This window comes from Bos taurus, chromosome 14 (assembly GCF_002263795.3).
Source record: "Bos taurus isolate L1 Dominette 01449 registration number 42190680 breed Hereford chromosome 14, ARS-UCD2.0, whole genome shotgun sequence".
NCBI classification, from domain to species: Eukaryota; Metazoa; Chordata; class Mammalia; order Artiodactyla; family Bovidae; genus Bos; species Bos taurus.
The window spans coordinates 38,418,342-38,431,044 of record NC_037341.1 but is presented as its reverse complement, the minus strand read 5'-3'; positions in this window follow the sequence as shown (position 1 = coordinate 38,431,044).

Genomic DNA, 12,703 nt, shown 5'->3' with positions numbered 1-12,703 from the left:
CCTCAGGAGAAGGAATGGCAACCCACTCCAGTATTCTTGCCTGGGAAATCCCATGGACAGTGGAGCTGGGTGGGCTATGGTCCTTAGTGTCAAAAAAGAGTTGGACACAACTTAGCAACTAAATAGTAACAGCAAATTATACAGTAAAAAATAAATAAATAAAAAGAAGAAGAATGCATTGTAAAATAACATCTGATGAATAAGAGGGTAAGAATTGTTGTTGTTCAGTCCCCCAGTCATGTCCAACTCTTTGTGACCCCATGGACTGCAGCACGCCAGGCCTCCATGTCCCTTACCATATCCTGGCATTTGCCCAAGTTCATATCATCTGATGCCCTCTTCTCCTTCTGCCCTCAATCTTTCCCAGCATCAGGGACTTTTCCAATGAGTCATCTGTTCGCATCAGATGGCCAAAATATTGGAACTTCAGCTTCAGCATCAGTCCTTCCAGTGAATATTCAGGGTTGATCTCCCGTAAGATTGACTGGTTTGATTTCCTTGCTGTCCAAGGGACTTTCAGGAGTCTTCTCCAGCACTACAGTTCAAAAGCATCAATTCTTGGGCATTCTGCCTTTTTTACGGTCCAGCTCTTACAACCATATGTGACCACTGGGAAGACCATAGCCTTGACTATACGGACCTTTGTTGGCGGAGTAATGTCTCTCCTTTACAACACACTGTGTAGGTTTGCCATAGCTTTCCTGACAAGAAGCAGTCATCTTGATAACTAAAAACAAAATGTTTTAGACAACACAATAATATATGTGAAACAAAATACAAAGGAGGGATCCTGTTACAATAAAAAGGAGGTCAGGACAGTGCGGATACTACTATGTATGCACACTGGTTGCAGCTGTGATGCTCCCAGCTTCAAAATAACATGTTCTAACTTCACAGTATTATATTCATGTTGCTAGTGGAAATGTTACTACACCAGAATTATTGCTGTAGTTTGCAGGATGACTGTGTGAAAGTTGTATAATCAGAAAATCACAGGAATCTGTATCAAGAGGGTTCATGAGTTGTATCAGATAGATCAAGTCATGAAAGCACAAGCCACACAGATATTTTAGTAGCAGAGTAAAACAAGAAATATATGCTTACAAAACCTGTGGAAGAACTAGGGAAATCAGAACAGAAGGGCTGTTTTCAGAAAACTGAGAAAAGAAAAAAACCACATGGAGGTCTCTATCAATATTGTGACTGATTGTAATATCAAAACAGGTGATTCTCTGGAGGACTGGCTCAGTGGTAAAGAATCTCCTGCAATGCAGGGGAGACAGGAGACACAGGTTCAATCCCTGGGTCTAGGAAGATCCCCTGGAGAAGGAAATGACAGCCCACTCCAGTATTCTTGCCAGAGAAATCCCATGCACAGAGGAGCCTGGTGGGTTACAGTCCATGGGGTCCCAAAGAGTCAGACACGACTGAAGCGACTGAGCATGCTGAAGGACTTCAGTCCTCGATATAAACTATCTGCTGGTCTCTGTAATGCCTGCCTACAGATGCTGCCGGAGAATAATGCCTTTCCCTCAGCTCACATGACCATCTCCTGTTGGTAGGATTTAATTGGAATCCTGCTGTCTGGTTTCAGAGTCTAGTTTCTGATCTTTCATCTTCAGCAGGATAGGGAGGTGTCTGGTTTCTAGAAGTGTGATATAGTACTAAGAACTTAAATACTATCTAGTACAGTGGCAATTTACCCAAAGAAATTGCCAGAGTCTGTGACATGGTTCTTAACTTTTCAGGTCAAAAAACTATTTTAAATTGAAATATATTTGATTTATGATATTATGTTAGCTTCTAATATAGAGCAAAGTGATTCACATATGTGAATGTATATATATATATATATATATATATATATATATATATATCTCATATTCTTTTCCATTATGGTTTATCACAGGATATTGAATACAGCTCCCTATGCTAAACACTAAATCCTCATTTTCACCTATTTTAAATAATCTGTCAATCTGAAACTCCTACTTTATCCCTCCCTGACCCCTTTTCCCCTTTGGTAAACCATAAGTTTGTTTTCTATGTCTGTGAGTCTGTTTCTGTTTTGTAAATAAGTTCATGTGTGTCATATTTGGGACTCCACATATGTGATATCATAAAATATCTGCCTCTCTCTTCCTGACTTGTTCCATTCAGTACGATCATCTCTAGGCCCATCCATGCTGCTGCAAATGGCACTGCTTCATTCTTTTTATGGTTAAGCAGTATTCTGTTGTGTATATATACCACTTCTGACTTATCTATTCATCTGCTGATGGACATTTAGGTTGCTCCCATGTCTTGGCTATTGAAATAGTGCTACTATGAGCGCCAGGGTGCATGAATCTTTTCAAAATTAGAGTTTTCTCAGGATATATACAGAGGAGTGGAATTACTGGATGATATGGCAACTTTATCTTCGGTTTTTTGAGGAGGCTTCATACTGCTTTCCATAGTGGCTGTGCCAGCTTACTTCTGCACCAACAGTGTAGCCAGGTTCCCTTTACTCCTCACTCTCACCAGCATTTGTTATTTGTAGATTTTTTAATGATGGCCATTCTAACCAGTCTGATTGGGTTTGAGGGTATTTTGTTGTTGTTGTTGTTATTGAGTTGTATGAGCTATTTATATATTTTGGAAATTAAGCCCTTGTTGGTTGCATCATTTGCAAGTATTTTCTCTCAGTGTGTAGGCTGTCTTTTCATCTTGCTTATGGTTTCCTCTGCTGTGCAAAAGCTTACAATTTTGATTACATCTCATTTCATACTTTTACTTCTATTGCCTTGGGAGATTGTACAAGTCAAAAAGCTTGATCTTTATTGTTTCATAGAATTGGGGGGGGTTATTTAAAAATATTTAGAACTGTAATAACTTAAATTAGAATGTCCAAATATAACAGTTACCTGAGGCATAGTAATAGGCACAAGACTTCCTATTTATTGAAATGTCGCCATACACCAGGCTCAGAGCTAAGCAGACTATGTGCATTATTTCGTTTAATCCTTACATTAACCCTAGGAGATGAATATATCAAACTTATTTATTGATGAAAATGATGAGACTTTAGAATTTAAAAAATCTGCCAAAGTCCTATTGGGGCATGAACTAGGAATTAAGTCAAAACTCAATCATTGTTATTCTATTACACTGAAATATGTGTCTCCACATGATTAGTACGCTATACATAATTTACTAGTTCTACATATAAAGCTAAACTTTACATCAGCCAGGAATCCAGAACAGGGGACACTGAGTAATTTAGGTGCAGTGACAAGCATCTAGCTCCATAATCAATAATAAAAACAATCACTGACATTTACTTCCCGCAAATGCCAGTCACTGTTCTAAGTATTGTTGTTGTTTAGCCACTAAGTCGTGTCCAACTCTTTTGCAGCCTCATAGACTGTAGCCTGCCAGGCTCCTGTGTCCATGAGATTACCCAGGCAAGAATATTGGAGTGGGTTGCCATTTCCTCCTCCAAGGGATCTTCCCAACCCAGGGATCAAACCCACATCTCCTGCATTGGCAGGCTGATTCTTTACCACTGAGCCATCAGGGAAGCCACTGTTCTAAGTACTTCACATGTAGTAACTTAGTTAATCCTTATAAGGCAGACACCATTAGTATCTTTTAAAAACAGGAAACTGAGGCACAAGGACACTAAGTCACTTACCTAAGTTCACATAACTAGTAAATGGTGGGCCTGGGACTTAGAAACCAGGCAGTCTGGCTCCAGGTGCTTCTCAAATTTGGTTTTGAAATCTTTTGTCTGTGCTCAATACAATGCTTTTGAATGCTGCTGAATCAATATTGGGCTTCCCTGGTGGTTCAGGAGTGAAGACTTCACCTGAACTGCAGGAGATGCAGGTTCAATCCCTAGTTTGGGAAGATTCCCTAGAGGAGGAAATGACAACCCGCTCCAGTCTTATTGCTGGGACAATCCCATGGAAAGAGGTGCCAGGTAGGCTACAGTCCATGGGGTCACAGGAGTCAGATATGACTTAGCAACTAAACCACCACCATTTCTGGATCAACTTATAAAAACAGTCCCTCATTAAGTTATCTTGGGCTTCCCAGGTGGCCAAAGAACCCACCTACCAATACAGGAGATGCAGAAGGTAAAAGAGATGTAGGTTCGATACCTGGGTCGGGAAGATCCCCTGCAGAAGGAAATGGCAACCCACTCCAGTATACTTGCCTGGAAAATTCCATGGACAGAGGAGCCTAGCAGGCTACAGTCTATGGGGTTGCAAAGAGTTGGACATGACTGAGCAACTGAGCATGCACGAATCAACATTAAGCCATGCTTCTAACTTCCTCATGAATCCATTTTAAAGAAATGAAAGAACAAACAAACAAAAGGAAAACCGTAAGAGAATCTGTTGCTAGCAAATCTGCCTTGAAAGGAATTCTCTGAACAAAAAGGAAATGGTAATAGAAGACCTGGAACCTCAGAAAGGAATGTTAAACATCAGGGTAAATGTAGTGGACTCTCCTGTTTCATGAGTTTCTTAAATATTTGATTGTTGAGGCAAAATTATAAGACCACCTGATGTGGGTCTCAGTGTATGTAGAGAAAATGTTTCAGAAGGGTAAAAGGATGTAATGGAAGTACGTTTTCTACACTTTACTGAAAGTGCCAAAACATCAACATTGGTAAAGGGTATTAACATGTCCTTAAACAGTGGACAATAAAACAGCTGCCCAAATATAATCAAGCTTCAGAGTAAACAAAGTTCTATTGCTCTCTGTTTCAACAATGATTGTAATTGAACTACATAAATCATTAAACTAAAAGTCATTGTTATCATCACATGTTCCTCAATCTACCTCTAGGACTCCTTGAAAATCATTTAAAATGGGTTTTCAAGGGTGAAGACCAATGAATGAGATTAATATATGCAAGTTAGGTATGTCAGGGTGCTGAAAATAAGCACAATTCTTATGTAAAAGTGTCATACAGTCATAGAGCCATGGTGATGAAGTTCAAGTTCTAAGAAACACAGTGTGCTAAAACAAAATAAATAGAACTATAAGTGGCAACTGGCTTATAAAAAAACAGTAACTATAACAGAATTACACAGAAACAAAAACATGACTTTTTTGTACACATACACATACTATAAAAATCATCTAAATTATTGAAATTGTCAGGCAATATCACATATGTATAAGAAAGTGTCAAAGACATAAGTTTTGAATAGAAAGTACTTTAAAGATAACAATAACTGAAAATAATGATGCTATTTTTAACAGCAGTCATTTTAGCTGGTTTTTCCTGGAATGAATTACTGGATACTTTTCAGTACATTCCTCCCAAAATTCTTTATTTCTACTCAAATATTTCTACTCTGACATACAATTTTCTTATATCTTAATGTTTTAATTTTTCAGACAGCAAACTCACAAAATACCATGATCATTTTGTGACCTACAGACAGGAAATGCAGGACTTCGAATTTTAACTTTTCATTATCAATGATCCCTGACTGATCTTACATAAACAACTTGAGATAAAAATATCTGTTTACATATATGTAAACATGAAGTAAAAGGAAATTCTAAAGGCATGCTCAGATCCAATTGCGGTCAATTGCCTGTATGCCTGTCTTGAAAGTAAATTTACTCCAATTTCTTTGTATACAGGACTACAGCTATAGAATTCCAGGGTTATAATATAGGTTTTATACCACCCATGGTTTGCCTCTATAATTGACTAGTATCATAATGCTGTGAGTTTTCTGAAAGAGGGAGGACCTCTAGTATAATCTTTCCCATGTTTAATTTTGTAGATATATTTCTACATTTATATATTTTTCAAGTATTCCAATCGCTGGAATTCAGCAACATCTGATAAGGACATAGAAAAATTACAAATACTTCCCAGTGCTTTTCTTCTCATATTTTATTGAATAACCAGGGCCATATGGTTCACTGGTACTCATTTTCAGGAAACCTGCATTTTAGGCATCTTTAGGTCAGCCAGTATTTAAATGGTCTCGAGCATTCAAAAAAAGAATTATCAAGTGCCTCAGTGACAGACATCAGAACTAAAGATGAAGCCTCAAGTTGCTTATGGACAGGTAAGCAAAGTAATTATATTAAAGTTGTTAAGTACCAGATAAGTCAATTATAGGTTCTCTAAGTATCTCAAACTTTAATTATGGAAGGCTTCCTCACTGGTCATGAAAAGACAAACCATGCGTCTTAGATTGAGCTGCTTGCAAACAGACTGATATTGAGGGTTTCATGAGAAGATGTATCGGTGAGTACTGCCAAAGAGAAAAACCTGGAAAGGAGCACTAGTGTATCCACTAGAGTGTGTGTGCGTGTGTGTGTGTTTGTGTGTTCAAAGAGATAAAGGAGAACAAAGAACATGGCGAGCAAAAAGAATACAGAACCCAGAGAAGACAGACAGGGAGGAGAGAGAAAGAATAAACATTCATTCAAGGATCTGCAAGTGTCTCAGAGTGGTGGGAACACCAGATATGGTAAGAAACTAGCTATGAATTTAAGGGTAAGAGTGGCCAGGTCCTGAAAAGCCATACATGCAATGGAAAGAGCTTTAGACTTTATCCCAAAGAAATAGGTAGGAAAATGGGAGGCTTTAAGCAGGTGTTGATGACATGTTCCAATTTGTGTACAGTGTTGAAAACAGACTGTATATAAGGGGAAAGACTCAAGGCAGAATGAGGAAGAGGTTATAATAGTTTAAGAGGAAAATATGATGTCCTAAACTAAAGGTATTGATAGAGAGAATAGAATCAGTGGAAAGACTTGAAAGGTAGGAAGGAAAAACAGGATTTGGTGATGGACTGAAATGGGACTGAAGAAGGAAGGCCAATGGTGATTTCTTAGTTTCTGACTTTGATAACTGGATTAATGATGCCATTGACAAAGATGAGCATCCAAAGGGAAAAACTTCCAGAATATGCAGATGAAGACATTTTCAATGAAAAGTTGGATATGTGAATCTCTGGGCTAAGGAGAATGATTTGGGTAAGTAACTTAAAGAAAACAACAGAAACAATCAGAATATATGAAAACCATTTAGGAATGATATCAAAATGAACTAACATTTAAGGTTGCACTAAATTATAAAAGCTGTGAAGGAGATTATGAAGAAATTATTGCTTTTTAATTTATAAAAAGGATTTGTAAAAACTGTGAGAACTGACTCCTTACCTCTCTCTCCTTTCTGATAAGATAGCTCTTTGAAAAAAAATTACTTACAAACATAATTGTACTACTTAAGTGATTAATTTAAATATCTAGTGGTCTCATCATTCTTTTTTGTCTCTCACATTTCTTTGTCTGCCAGAATCTTAATCTCAAGTGTATCTCAAGATTCATTCCTGGTTCTCTATTCTTTTTCCTTAGTCCCATTTCTTGGTTTATTCATCTACTCTCAATAATTTAATCATTTTATACACTTGGGTTGAAACATATACATTGCTATATGTAAAATTAGATAGCTGGAGGAAATTTACTGTATGATGCAGGGAGCTCAAATCTGGCGCTCTATGATAACCTAGAGGGGTGGGCTGGGATGGGAGGTGAGAGGTAGAGGGGTATATCCCATCAGGAAAGGGATATGCATATAACTATAGCTGATTCATGTTGATATATGACAGAAGCCAATACAATACTGCAAGTCAATGATACTTCAATTGAAAATAAATAATTCAATAAAAAAAGTTTGAAATATTTCCAGCTCTGACATAGTTTCTGAGGCTCAGACTCACATCTTGACTGAAGATATATATATCAATGACTGAAGAATATAATCACTGGTATGTCTCCTGAAATCCTAATTTATCATCTTCCCCCAAACTTTTATTTCTATATTCTTAGTAAAGCTAAGAGCACCAGAATCCATGCAATTATATATGTCAGAAACCAGAGAACATATAGACACTTCCCTTTTCCTCACCTCCACAGTCAGCCAATCCCCACACTCATAATTTTACCTCTTTTTTTAATTGATAAACTTTACTTTTAGAGCAGTTTCAAGTTCACAGAAAAATTGAGTGGAAAGCACAGACTTCTTATTATCCAGTTCTCCCTAGTCCACGTACACAATCACCCCCACTATTTACATTCTGCACCATGGTGGAACATTTGTTACAATTCATGAAGCTCCCGTGATATATTCTTATAACCTATTCTATAGTTTACCTTAAGGTTCATCCTTGGTGTTGTAAATTCCATGAGTTTTGACAAATAACATCATAAGTTGACCTCCGCAGTGTTATACAGAATAGTTTCACTGCCCTAATACTCTCCTGAGACATACCCATTCATCCCTCTGTCTCCACTAACCTCTGGAAATCACTGATCTTTTTAGTGTCTCCATAGTTTTTCCAGAATGTCACGTCATTGGGATCATATAGCATGTAACCTTTTCAAATTGGTTTCTTTCACTTAGCAATATAGAGTTAACATTCCTCCATGTCTTTTCATGGCTTGATAGATCGTTTTTTTAGAGCCGAGTAATGAGATGGCTGGATGGCATCACTGACTCTATGGACGTTGAGTCTGGGTGAACTCTGGGAGTTGGTGATGGACAGGGAGGCCTGGCGTGCTGTGATTCATGGGGTCGCAAAGAGTCTGACAGGACTGAGCGACTGAACTGAATATTTCATTGTCTGGATGTATCACGGTTTATTTATTTATTCATCTACTGAAAGACATATTGATTGCTTTCAAGTTTTGGCAATTCTGAATAAACATGTTATAAAAACCTGTGTGATTTTGGTGTGGACATAAATTCTCACCTCCTTTGGGTAAATACCATAGAGAACAATTGGCATATTGTCAAGATAATGTTAGTGTTGTAAGAAACAAGCAAACTGTCTTCCAAAGTATCTGTACCATTTAGCACTCAGAGCCACAGTGAATGAGCATTCTTGCTATTCCACAACCTTGCCAGCATCCAGTATTGTAAATGTCTGGATTTGGGTCATTCTCATAGCTATGTAGTGGTATTTCATTGTTGTTTTAATCTGCAATTTCCTGATGAAGAAATGATGTTGAACAACTTCCCATTTGCTTAGCTGTATATCTTCTTTGGAGACCTGTCTATTCAGATCTTTGGCTCATCTTTAAATAGACTTCAGGAGGAGGGGCTAAGATGGTGGAGGAGTAGGACGGGAAGAACACTTTCTCGCCCACAAATTCATCAAAAGAACATTTAAACGCCGAGTAAATTCCACAAAACAACTTCTGAATGTCGGCAGAGGACATCAGGCACCCAGAAAAGCAACCCAAGTCTTCGAAAGGAGGTAGAAAAAAATATAAAAGACAAAAAAAAGGGACAAAAGAGGGAGGGACAGAGTTCCGTCCCAGGAAGGGAGTCTTAAAAAGAGAGAAGTTTCCAAACACCAGGAAACCTTCTCACTGCCGAATCTGTGCCGAGCCTTGGAAGCACAGAGGGCAACATAACAGGGAGGAAAAATAAATAAACAATTAAAACCTGCACATTGCGAGCCCTACGGTAACTCCCCCAGCGGAGAAGCAGTGCAGACGCCTGCATCCGCCATTAGCAAGCAGGGGCTGGGCAGGGAGGCGCGGCGCGGGCTGACACCGCCAGGCCCCTGCACGGAACAAAGGACTGAACAGAGATAGCCGGCGGCAGACCATCCCCCTCGGGTGATAGGCAGCCAGAGCCGGAAGGGGACAATCGCAGCCCAAGAGAGACATTATCTATAAAACTGTAAGCAGGCTTCTTTGCTAACTAAAACTTCTTGGGGGTCTGGACAGTCAACATCTGCCTGAGAAGGTGTGCCGGTGCACACCTAGATAACCGAGCGGCGGGGAGGCGATAAGTCGCAGCAATCGCGCGCGCCAAACACCTCATCACCTGAGCTGCTCGGATCTGGGAAGGGCACAAAACGCAGGCCCAACCAAGAGTCTGCGCCTCTGAGGACTACCCAAGTGCCTGAACCTGAGCGGCTTGGACCTGGGAAGTACAGGCAGCCCAGGGCCAGCCGCGGATGGTTCCCAGCGGAGCAACCTAGAGCCTGAGCAGCGTGGGCAGAGAGGCTACACGCGCCGTGAACGGGGTGGGGGGGGCGGGTGGGCAGACCCAGTGTGGCTGAGGCGCTGCGAGCACACGCCAGTGTTATTTGTTTGCAGCATCCCTCCCTACCTCCCCTCAGCGCGACCTAACAAGTGAACCTAAAAAAAAGAAAAGTGTCCTCCACTGTCCCCTTTGTGTCAGGGTGGAAACCAGACACTGAAGAGACCAGCAAACAGAAGAAGCTGTAACAGAGGGAACCGCCTTGGAAGTTACAGGCAATAGATTAAAACCACGTGGTTACTACCAACTACATAGGAAAGGGCCTATAGATCTTGAGAAATAAAAGTCGGACCAAGAAACTAGCCAAAAATGAACTGAACCCACAATACTCACAACAAAACTGGAGAAAGTCCTAGATATATTTTTACTATTTGTACGATCATTGTTTCTTTTTTTTTTTTAATTAAAAAAATTTTTTTAAGTCCTCTATTGTTCCTTTAATTTCCACTTTTATAACTGATTACCTTGTAAAAAAAAAAAAAAGAAAAAAGAAGATCCTATTTTTTTTTAAAGCAAACTTCATATATATATATATTTTTTTTAATATTTTTTGACCTCCCCCCCCCCTTTTTTTCCCCTTCTTTTCTTTAACATTGTATTTTTGAAATTCCAAACTCTACTCTAGATTTTTAAACTTAGCTTTTGGTATTTTTATCAATTTTGTACCTATAGTTTTTTTTTTTTTTTTATAATTTCCGTGACCCTTTTTTATTGTTTCTTTTTCTTTTTCTCTGTTTCTTTCTCTTCTTCTTTTAAATAACATTGTATATCTGAAATTCCAAACTCTACTCTAGATTTTTATTTTATGCTTTTTGGTATTTGTTATCAATTTTGTACCTGTATTTTTTTTTATATTTTATGCGTCTTTGTTCTTTTTTGTTTTTTTTTCTCTCTCTTTCTTTTTCTTCTTTTTTTTTAACATTGTATTTTTGAAATTCCAAACTCTACTCTAGATTTTTAATTTTTGCTTTTATGTATTTGTTACCAATTTTATGCCTTTAAGAACCCAATCTTCAGCACCCATTTTTCACTAGGGAGCGAGATTACTGGCTTAACTGCTCTCTCTCCCTTTGGACTCTCCTTTTTCTCCACCAGGTCGCCTGTGTCTCCTCCCTAACCCCTCTATACTCTACCCAACTCTGTGAATTTCTGTGTGTTCCAGACAGTGGAGAACACTTAGGGAACTGATTACTGGCTGGATCTGTCTCCCTCCTTTTCATTCTCCTCATTTATCCTCCTGGCCACCTCTGCCACGTTCCTCCTTCCTCTCTTCTATGTATAACTCTGTGAACAACTCTGAGCGGTCCAGTTGTGGAGTGCACATAAGGAAGAGATTACTGAATAGCCCACTCTCTCCTCTATTGATTCCACCTCATCTCATTCGGGTCACCTTTAACTCCCTCCTCACTCTTCTCTTCTCCATATAACGCTGTAAACCTCTCTGGGTGAAACAAGTTTCAGGGCAAGACATACCAAGCAAATTCTCCAGCAGCAAGGAACACAGCCCTGAGCTCCAAGATACAGGCAGCCCAAAGTCACCCCAAAACCATAGACATCCCATAACTCATTACTGGACATTTCATTGCACTCCAGAGAGAAGAAATACAGCTCCACCCACCAGAACACTAACACAAGCTTCCCTAACCAAGAAACCTCGACAAGCCACCTGTACAAACCCACACAGAGCGAGGAAATGCCACAATAAAGAGAACTCCACAAACTGCCAGAATAGAGAAAGGACACCCCAAACTGAAATTTAAACAAGATGAAGAGACAGAGGAATAACCAGCAAATAAAGGAACAGGATAAATGCCCACCAAACCAAACAAAAGAGGAGAGATAGGGAATCTACCTGATAAAGAATTCTGAATGATAGTGAAATTGATCCAAAATCTTGAAATCAAAATGGAATCACAGATAAATAGCTTGGAGAAAAAGATTGAGAAGATGCAAGAAAGGTTTAACAAGAACCTAGAAGAAATAAAAGAGAGTCAATATATAATGAATAATACAATAAATGAAATTAAAATATTCTGGAGGCAACAAATAGTAGAATAACAGAGGAAGAAGACAGGATTAGTGAATTAGAAGATAGAATGGTAGAAATAAATGAATCAGAGAGGATAAAAGAAAAACGAATTAAAATAAATGAGGACAATCTCAGAGACCTCCAGGACAATATTAAACGCTACAACATTCGAATCATAGGGGTCCCAGAAGAAGAAGACAAAAAGAAAGACCATGAGAAAATACTTGAAGAGACAGTAGTTGAAAACTTCCCTAAAATGGGGAAGGAAATAATCACCCAAGTCCAAGAAACCCAGAGAGTCCCAAACAGGATAAACCCAAGGTGAAACACCCCAAGACACATACTAATCAAATTAACAAAGATAAAACACACAGAACAAATATTAAAAGCAGCAAGGGAAAAACAACAAATAACACACAAGGGAATCCCCATAAGGATAACAGCTGATCTTTCAATAGAAACTCTTCAAGCCAGGAGGGAATGGCAAGACATACTTAAAGTGATGAAAGAAAATAACCTACAGCCCAGATTATTGTACCCAGCAAGGATCTCATTCAAATATGAAGGAGAAATCAAAAGCTTCTCAGACA